This window comes from Dermacentor variabilis, chromosome 7 (genome assembly GCF_050947875.1).
Source record: "Dermacentor variabilis isolate Ectoservices chromosome 7, ASM5094787v1, whole genome shotgun sequence".
Classification (NCBI taxonomy): Eukaryota; Metazoa; Arthropoda; class Arachnida; order Ixodida; family Ixodidae; genus Dermacentor; species Dermacentor variabilis.
Window position 1 is genome coordinate 134,155,448 of NC_134574.1, and position 9,562 is coordinate 134,165,009.

Below are 9,562 nucleotides of genomic sequence, written 5' to 3' on the forward strand. Positions count from 1 at the left end.
CTCCTTTTCTATGGAGTATTTTCAAGCTTGCAAAGTTCACCATAAAAACACAATCGACAATGCATGCTTTCTACAAGTGCGCGAGTAAGGCACTACATTACTATGACCATAGGAACCTATAACTAGATGTTAAAAAGATATATCACAGGGGAGCGATGGACATTACTCGGAGCCCTTTGAATATGAGGTTATTAATTACTGCTGAGTAAATGTCATGAAAGGAGGCAAACAGACAACTTGAAATGATAAATAAGCGCCTGTGATATCTTTCACGACTTGTAAGCACACTTCACCATACAGATGGTGGCTGGGCTTTCTGTTAAATGTACAGCATGTAAAAATGTACAGGGGATACGGGCATGCAGACTGTGTGTCTCGCAATGTTCATTCACTGCCTCGTTGATAACAGGCACAGGTCGGTCCGCACTTTCCATTTAATACAGGAGTATGTTATGTTGCTGGTACTTATGCTATTTGTTTTGTGTTCATTTTTCATAATTTTGTTATCTCTCAAAGTACAAATTTATCAACCACCATTGAGGAAATAGTTCCAGACATCACAATTCTTATAGGCCACTCAAGGATGCGGTTTCGTCGCCTTACATGCAAGGCGTATACTGATAGCTTTAGTAAGCCAGTGATGTGTCTCAACGGTGAAGCACGTGTTATATGAGTGTTCCTTTCAATGATCAGGAGTAGGCTTAAGAAATAAGGTTATTGGCGACAGCGAAGTGTCCTGGCTATCACGGTTTATATTTTATGCAATGGTACGTCCCCTGAAGCCGCTACTTTGTGATGTTGGCTGCGCTTGACATACTCGTACAATAAATGACAGGTCAAGAGTGCAGTCAGTTCTCCTCAGTTCGAACATCTGTGAAGATCACGGTGTATAACTTAATAACCTACCCATAGTCTTCCTCTCATTGCATTTCTAGTGTGGTTTTGCCACCATCTTCCCCTAGCCCCGACTGGGCTTTGTTGCCGTAGAACTCCTCACTATTTGCTAGGGAACCTTTTGAATGTCAGCTCTGAGTGACATCCATGTATGCGAAGAAATCAATGAGGCAACTCGGCCTGTGCAAGTTTACATTGAGGTAGAGCGAATGCACACAAAGGAAAGGCTTGGCTGGCGAACAATTATTTAAGTGGATGGTTCTAGGCTTTTCGTATATTTCTTTAAACTAAAAAAGTTAGCAACATTTACCAAACAGTTCCTCTTTTAGCTGTTCTATTAAGGTAAACAATCAGTGCCTAATTGTGTAGCATGCTGCTGATCTTCTCACTTGATTAGTTCATGCAGGAGGACCAACCTCGGCTCAAGCCGTGAGCGGCTTACATTTACCTTCCCCTTCGATGCCAACACAGAGCGGCAAGTATATCTCAGTAGCAGCACACTTAACAAAGGTATCTATAGGAGCACACATACTTACATAAACATATATATATACATACGAACACACACACAGACACGCACACACACACACACACACACACACACACACATATATATATATATATATATATATATATATATATATATATATATATATATATATATATATATATATATATATATATATCCTAAAGGGCTTGCAATAATCAGCGTATTGAAATGCCCATCATGTTTTCTCACAACAAGCATGGCTGTAGAATAATCGTATAGTGTCATCGTAGAGAAGCTTATAGGTACATAACCTATAGAAAAACCACATTTGTATGCAGGGTAATGCATTGAACATTTTAGGGGCAAGAATTTGGCTAGAAAAGCGAGAACACCCTATAACGTTTGCTAAATACCCCGAAAAAAGGAAAGGTTGCAAGAAGAATACGTCGGAGTGTGTTACATAAGAAGTTTGGTTTACGTTAAGCGCACAATATTACGCTATCGGTGCAACAGATGTTATGCAGCCATAGCTCGACGCCTGGGCAACTAGGCGCCGAAAGAAAAACCACGGAAATTTCTCATTGCGCACCGGGAACTGGCGCGCTGATCCGCAGCTCCCAATGTATTTCATTGGAAAACCAATTTCCTTCTTTCACTAACATCGTTTCTTGCAGTATAATGGGTCACGTTCATTAAAGACTACGCTCCTATTTCAAGGGATACAGATACGTCCTACCTTGAATTCTCCACAGAGAATATAGAGAACATAAGGACTGCACTCATTCCTCAACTTCACTGCAAATGGCGTTGGCTGGTGGGAGGGGGAGGGTGCTAGAGAACACAGCAGTATAACATAGATGTAGAAAACGCATTTGTCGGTCCTTCGAATTAAAACAAGCTTTCCTATCATAGTACAATTTTGAAAAGATTTCCAAGCGTTGGTATTATTCGCCTATCTTGAATAGTATTGGTAGCGATCGCATCTACTCAAACCGGCTGTTTTCTTTTCCGGCTGTTTTTCCGGAAAAGATTTTTCACTGACATTTTGTTAGCAGCACTAACAACAAGCTATCCCTTCCATCTCTCCCTTTACCCAAACAATTATTGCTTCTTTATAAAGCATCCTTTTTTTACTATTCGCTGCATTGTATCAAGCAACCGGAGCGCCATCTGCTAATGTGTCGCAGGGTGGGGTCGCTTCACCTACCCTCGTATTGCCAACGCCAATCGGTAACTGTTTCTCGTTATTGATGGTGATGATGCGTGTGGTTTTTGGCAGAAAGCGAGTAGGATTGCAAAAAGCGGCAGTTTTTCTCATCACTAACACAGTTAACTTTGCTGTCTAGAACCGCCTTATATTTCTTTTTCATACCAGCGCTACCAGGAGTCTCGTTCTCAATACAAGCCATTGTGTTCCCTTACAATAATAATGCTGGTAGAGTAACTATTGCACGTCTATGTATTTTTGGAAGTGCAGACAGATACAGGAGCGATAGAGAAGATGCCTTTGTATCCTAGGAAAGGATGTCGCTCATTGCTGCGCCATGAACACTGCTCAAACAGCGACGACATTCTAAATGGTCACTGGATTCATTGTGTTGAAATAACACGGATAAGCAATAAGGCTGCATGCATTAAACAGGAATCCTGTTCATTTCATGTGCTCTCGATTAGGCCGTGAACGCCAAGGCACTTACGAGGATAATCCTCTGCACTTGTAAAACCGGCCGAAGAGAAAGACATCATATCTACCACGTAATATTCTACGGCTAGCCACGAAATATTCTTTAGACATCCGTGCCCTGGTCAGCGGTCACACTGTAATTTACGGGGTAACCCGGCTCTCTTCTCCCTATACTGGGAACCACGGTTTTTTGCTCCAAAAAAGATTCCCTTACTGCCAGATATGCAAGCTCCAACGTCAAATCCCTTCTTTCCTTTACATTTACCGGGAGCGCCACAGCAGCAGTCGTTCCACCTAAAAGTAACTATTTTATATTAATATAAACCAAACCTAGTATGGCTTTGCGAAAAAGGAGTGTGGCGCATGGTCCCACATGTAATTTTTGATTAAAGTTTTGAGAAATATAAAAGATTCATTACATCATTGACAGCAATCCAGTAGTGGTTAGCCACACAAAATACAGGTGCACAAATTATGTAGTTCGTTCTTATCACACAATCTTTGAATAATGCTTCCAAAACACTCGTTTTTGCTTTTAAAAATAACAGCACGTATTTCAGGTTACTAATATAAAACAATTATAATTACTGCGACCACCTAGTTGCGCTTCCCCACTTCATGGTCCCACCATCGGCATTCAAAACTTTCGTGGTATTTTAGTGGGTAGCTCGTACTAAAACATAGAGCCAGCATGCTATCTCTTATCTTTGCTGTCATCACTTGTTCTAGTATCGCGGGGTCAAAGCGAACTCAAGAATTCCTATCGACCTGGCACGGCTATGTTTATGTACACATATCACGTACACTACAAGGGTATTAGATTGCGCGACATCTGCAATTCAAAACAACTCAAAACACTCTGAAAAGGTTTTGTAATTGACCATATTACACTGTGAACTCTGTTATTACGTAACTAATGCATAAAAGCCGCAAAGAGAAACAATTTCGTACAGTAGCCATATTGCTGCAAACTGAGCATAAAATTCTCTGGATCTTGCAGTAATGCAACAAAAATGATTTCACCGCAGGCGGAATATTGTCAGCAGGGTCGGCAGGCGCAGGAAATACAGCTGTCGTGAATGGTGTAGCAATGACAGGTAAGTGCTAATTACTATTGCGGTAGCCACCAATGGTGCCGCAACTAACGTGCTAATAATTTTTTTTGCTGGCACTGCTATTACTGCTACAATGTATGTCCAAACAGCTTTGAGGCATAAAAATATTCCCGCTAACTTTGTTCTTATAATAGGTATTTATTTCTGTGTTGTGTAACGCAGTCACCTTACCTAGGAATGCACATTCCAAGCATCCTTGCCAACTTGTAAATTTGTCGTAGAAATGCTTCTGAAACGAGTGGAGTACTGTCCTGCTATTCGTGCGTGACTTCTGCAAACCGGTCAAAAGGGCGACCTTCAAGCTGATGTTTAATTTTTAGAAAAGTGCAAAATAAATGGGAGCCAAAGCTTACGAGTAACGCTAGGTATAAACGGTGACAAGCGAAGCAATGGAGTCGTGACGTCTACTCATCGCCTGCAAGCCGACCCACAGGCGAGTGACAGCTTTGACCGAAGACTCGCCGGAAGTGGCTGTACGAGGGCAGAAAGTACGCATGGAAACTGGCATGAAGCTTGATGTAATATGTTAAAATTATTTCGTCTGCTGTGCACAGCACAAATAAATATATTTTTAACGTCTCGCAAGAAGTGTTTTACCGTTTTACGCAACAAAATTTGGTTGTTTGCTCGTTCTGAATCGTGAATGGCAACGAGGAAGGCGGCAGGGCGTTCTTTTTCTCATTAGCAGCGCTCGGCCAGCAGCATGCATTTTCGCCGTCATGCGACGGTGGCCGACATTGTTGACCAAGCGCATGCTTTTGCGCAGCACGATACTACTGCGGAAGCACTTCGTCAAGTGGCGTTTTTCGTATTTCGCGGGCTTTCTTTGCAACGCGGACACAAAAGGATTACGTGAGATGTATCTAAAACAAGCAACTTCGTCGATGCTTTGTGAAGGTGCTCTACAAACCTGCATATCATACTTGAGGCCCTCCGCCAGTAATTATAAATTTGTGCAATTAAACTTCATTCAAGAGTGGTTTATGGACAAAACAAGAAATTTCTTGGGTACTTTAGGCTATTGCGAATAGTATGCGTTCGGTTCAATTCGCTTTCAACGCGCCTTTCATTTTTATATTTCTGGATCAAATTATTTGGGACACCTGCTTGTGGCTCGTATCGGAGCGCAACGACATCACTGCCCTGATCAGAAACGTCTTCAAGCTGGCCCTCGATCTTCCCATCCGAACGCACAGAGAAGACCTCCTCAATTTGGGAATTCACAACACCTTCGAAGAAATAGTTGCAGCCCAAGAGTTTTCTCCGTTTGTCAGTCTCTCTGGAACCCCAGCGGGCCCAGCGATACTTGGCGTTCCGGGACGTAACCCCCCGTTCGTCGGACCTGACGCTGTGAATCTGCCCAATGATGTAAGATCGAAGATTTGGATACACCGGATGCCGCGCAATGTGCATCCGGCCTACAACGAAAGACGAAGACGAGTCAAGGGTAAAGCTCTGCTCGCCAGTGCCCGCTAGACAAGGATCGAACATGTTTCGTAGACCCTGATTCATACGCTGGAGAGGAAGCCTTCTTCTCAGTGGTCATCAACTGTGATTCCAAAGTCTTCAGCTGCGCTGCCATCCGCACCTCTAGCTTCAGCGTTTGAGAGCTGCTTGCAATTGCTTGCAGCGTTTGAGCTGCTTCCATAGACGGACTGTGAAGATGACACAATTTCTTCAGACTCCAAAGCCGCTATCAGGGCCTTTCAGTTGGGAATGGTCGCTCCCTAGGCCCCACGGAACATCTAAAATGCAAAAGACCTCAAACATCACTCACTGGCCTGGTTCCCTGGGCACCTTGTAAGCATTCAGGGTGTCTCGCTCAATCCAAATGGAGAAGCTCACACGGCTGCACGATGGTTGACTTACCGTGCGCCGGGTAACGCGTCCTCTCCTGGGCGACCTGAGCCTCTCTGCTCGTATGACGAGATCGGCAAGCCTAATTATCTCTCAAGAAGACTCCTGCTTTTGCCGCACTGCTCGCTGTGCACGGCCCACGCAGTCACTCCCAGACTTCCACAAACAAGCACTTACCCGAGCCTCGCGGCACTGCACGCAATGTACCCAAAATGGTTCCGAAGCCCGGCGAGCCTTCTGTGTGGTGGTTATGCGGACTTCGAGCATGTCCTGTGGGGCTGCGCGTCTTCCAGTCCCCCTTTCAGCCAAGAGGAAATGGTGAATCTCATTAGGGCCCAGGACCAGACCACGCAAATCCTGGCAGTCCAGAGGGCCCGCGAGAGGGCCGTCAGGTTTGACCTTACGCTCCCCGAGTGGGCCTAGCCAGGTGACGTGGAGTTTACTCGCGGCTATTGTGGACCGGATAAAGTTGTTTCACTCACTTACACCCTATATATATATATATATATATATATATATATATATATGTTGACATGACGTTTGGAGACGTCACACCCTATGACCATCACCGGTGCTGATATAGAAAACCGTGGAAAATTATTCTGGTTGCAAAGAAGTATACGGGGTGGTTCACTTCATGTGAGCCAGACGTTAAAATATGCAAATGCTATGCAGTTGGAAAGAACCAAAGTATTGTTATTTGCCGTGGCTTGGAGATACTTAGATAATTTTTTGCGTTCCCCCTGATTAGATAATTAGCGGTAATTAATTTCTCCATTGTTATAATTAGATGAAAATTCTGAATGATAAAACCATACAGCAACATGAGAAATTCCCGATACAGCTATCTGTTGCTCAATGCGTGCTCCATAGAAGTGTCCTTGAACGGCCGGTCGCGCAGCTATATATATATATATGTGCGTGTGTATGTGTGGGGGGTGTACGTGAATGTGTTTATGTGCGTGTTTGTAAAGAACTACGCAGACTGGGAATAGACAGGAAGAAACATAAACCTTGTCGAATCTTGTCGACAGCCAGTCTAAAGACCAAGAATGAAAGAATATAAACAGAGACTGCATCGACATTTGTCTATAAGTATTCTACAGAGAAGTAGGCAAAAAAGAAACAAATACCTTATCGACTTTTTTCTATACACGGTCTATAGACTGCGAGTAGACAAAAAGAAACAGAAACATGATCGACTTTTGTCTATAGAAAGTCTATAGACGAAAAATAGACAAAATAAATAGAGATTATTGACTTTCGTCTATAGGCGTCCATAGAGGGGTTGTAGACAAAAACGAAAACTATATAGACATTTTTCTATAGACCGTTTATAGACTGCGGATCGACAAAACAAAATAGAAATCTTATTGACCTTCGTCTACAGAAAGTCTATAGACAAATAGTATACAAAAATAAATAGAGACCGTATTGACTTTTGTCTTTAGGTAGTCTATAGAGGGGAAGTATACAAAATAGAAACAAATACCTAATCTACTTTTTTCCACAGACCGTCTACAGACTGCGAAGAGACAAGAATAAATTGAAACTTTATCGACTTTCATCAATAGACTTTGTATCATCAGAAGTCCAAATCTATAGAAAGGAAAGGTCGTCTATGAAGAGTCTATAGCATTTATGTAGACAGTATCAAGTCATTTTTGTAAGGGCTAGCAGTAAAGCAACAAAAATGATTTCACCGCAGGCGGAATGCCTTCGACAGGGTTGGTAGGCGTAGCAACTCCAACTGTCGGGCATGCAACAGCAACGACTGGTAAGTGCTAACTACTATTGCTATAGATACGTATGACGCCGCAACTAACGTGCTAATAATTTTTTCTGCTGGCGTTGCAGTTCCTGCTGCAATGTAGATCCTGATAACTCTGTTTAAAGGATAGTGATTTATTTCTGAGCTCTATGACAAAGTAACTTTACCTAGCAGTGCACGTTCCAAGCATCCTTGCCACTTTGTGAATTTGTTGCGGAAATCTTTCTGAAACGAGCACACTACCGTCCTGCTATTCGCGCGTGCTTCATACAAACCGGTAAAAACGGCGACTTTGAAGCTTGATGCTTAATGCTTAGAAGTTTGCGAAATGCGCCTGAGCTGTAGTTTACGAGTAGTGTTACGTATAAATGGCGACATGCTACGCAATGGAGACGACTCTCACGTCTACTCGCCGCCTACATATCAAAACCAAAGGAAGTGACGGCTTTGAGTGAAGGCTCATCAGAATTCGCTCTATGAGAGCATCAAATGCGCACAGAAACTGGTGTGAAGCGTGATATAATATATTAAATTGATTTCGTTAGCTGTACAGCGAAGAATTACATATTTTTGAACGTCGCACAGTGGGTGTTTTATTGTTTCATGCAACAAAGTTTGGTTGTTTGTTCGTTCCGTGGCGACAAGCTGGAGTACCTAGGGGATATACTTCCTGTTCCGGGTTAGCGCTATTTGGCTAGATGCTCATAGTACGTGCGGGTGATGAGCGTAGAATTCTGGAATTCAAGGACCGAAAGATTGAGGGACGAGGATGAGCAGCCTATTCGCTCGGTCCTCCGTTTCCCTGCTGGAAGCCGTTACTCGTCGCGGTCGCGCAAGGTATCGGTCACATGGGGCTTCGGCTTTAAATATGAATGAGAAACCGCTTGAAGGTAGCGCGACATATAGTTACCTATACGTAAGGGTCGTGCACATTTTGTGCCACAGTGGCACACAACCACTCATTCTAGAGGATTTTTCCTTTCTTGGGACACAGCCAGTGACGCAAATCAACTAAGCAAACCAAGAAAATCGACTGAACCAGTGAATCTGTTGAATGTATTGCTCTTCTCCGCTAACGTAGCGATTTGCTTGACGGATACCCGTGAGTGGACAATTTAGGTTTAAACTTTGTATAGGTGTCTGTCTTTCACTCACGACAAAAGTAAGCTTATTCTCCGTACATTGTCGATCAACGTAAATAAATGTTAGAAGACACAGTCACTGGCACGTGCATTTGCCGCACATGTACATAATCGTATAGTAAATGAAAGATCAAAAATGCAGTAGCGAATACTCCTCAATTAGAACATCTATGAAACTAACAGCGAATGTCCTTGCCGTAGACTCCTTCTGGTTCGATTCCCATTGGACTTTTGCCACCAACTTCCTCGTCGGCTGACGCTTCCACCTTCCGCGTTGGGTGACGAAACAGGGTGACGCTTCGTCGTCACCCTGTTTTAGGGAACCTTGTAAATGTCAAGTGCTAGTGACATACATGGCGGCGAAGTAATCAGTCACACAATTTGGCCTTCGCAGATCTATGTTATAGTGGTGCGCGCGCTCACAAATGGGATGGCTTTGCTGCCGAACGAATAGTTAAATAGGTGGTCGTACTCTTTTGAAGTAACGCGTCAAATAAATTTAATTACCAGCGCTTACGATATATCTTCTCCTTCAGGTGTGTCTTTTAAGCAAACAATGAATGCCTGATTTGGTAGCATGCAGACCATCTTGGGACATTGGTGTTTTTT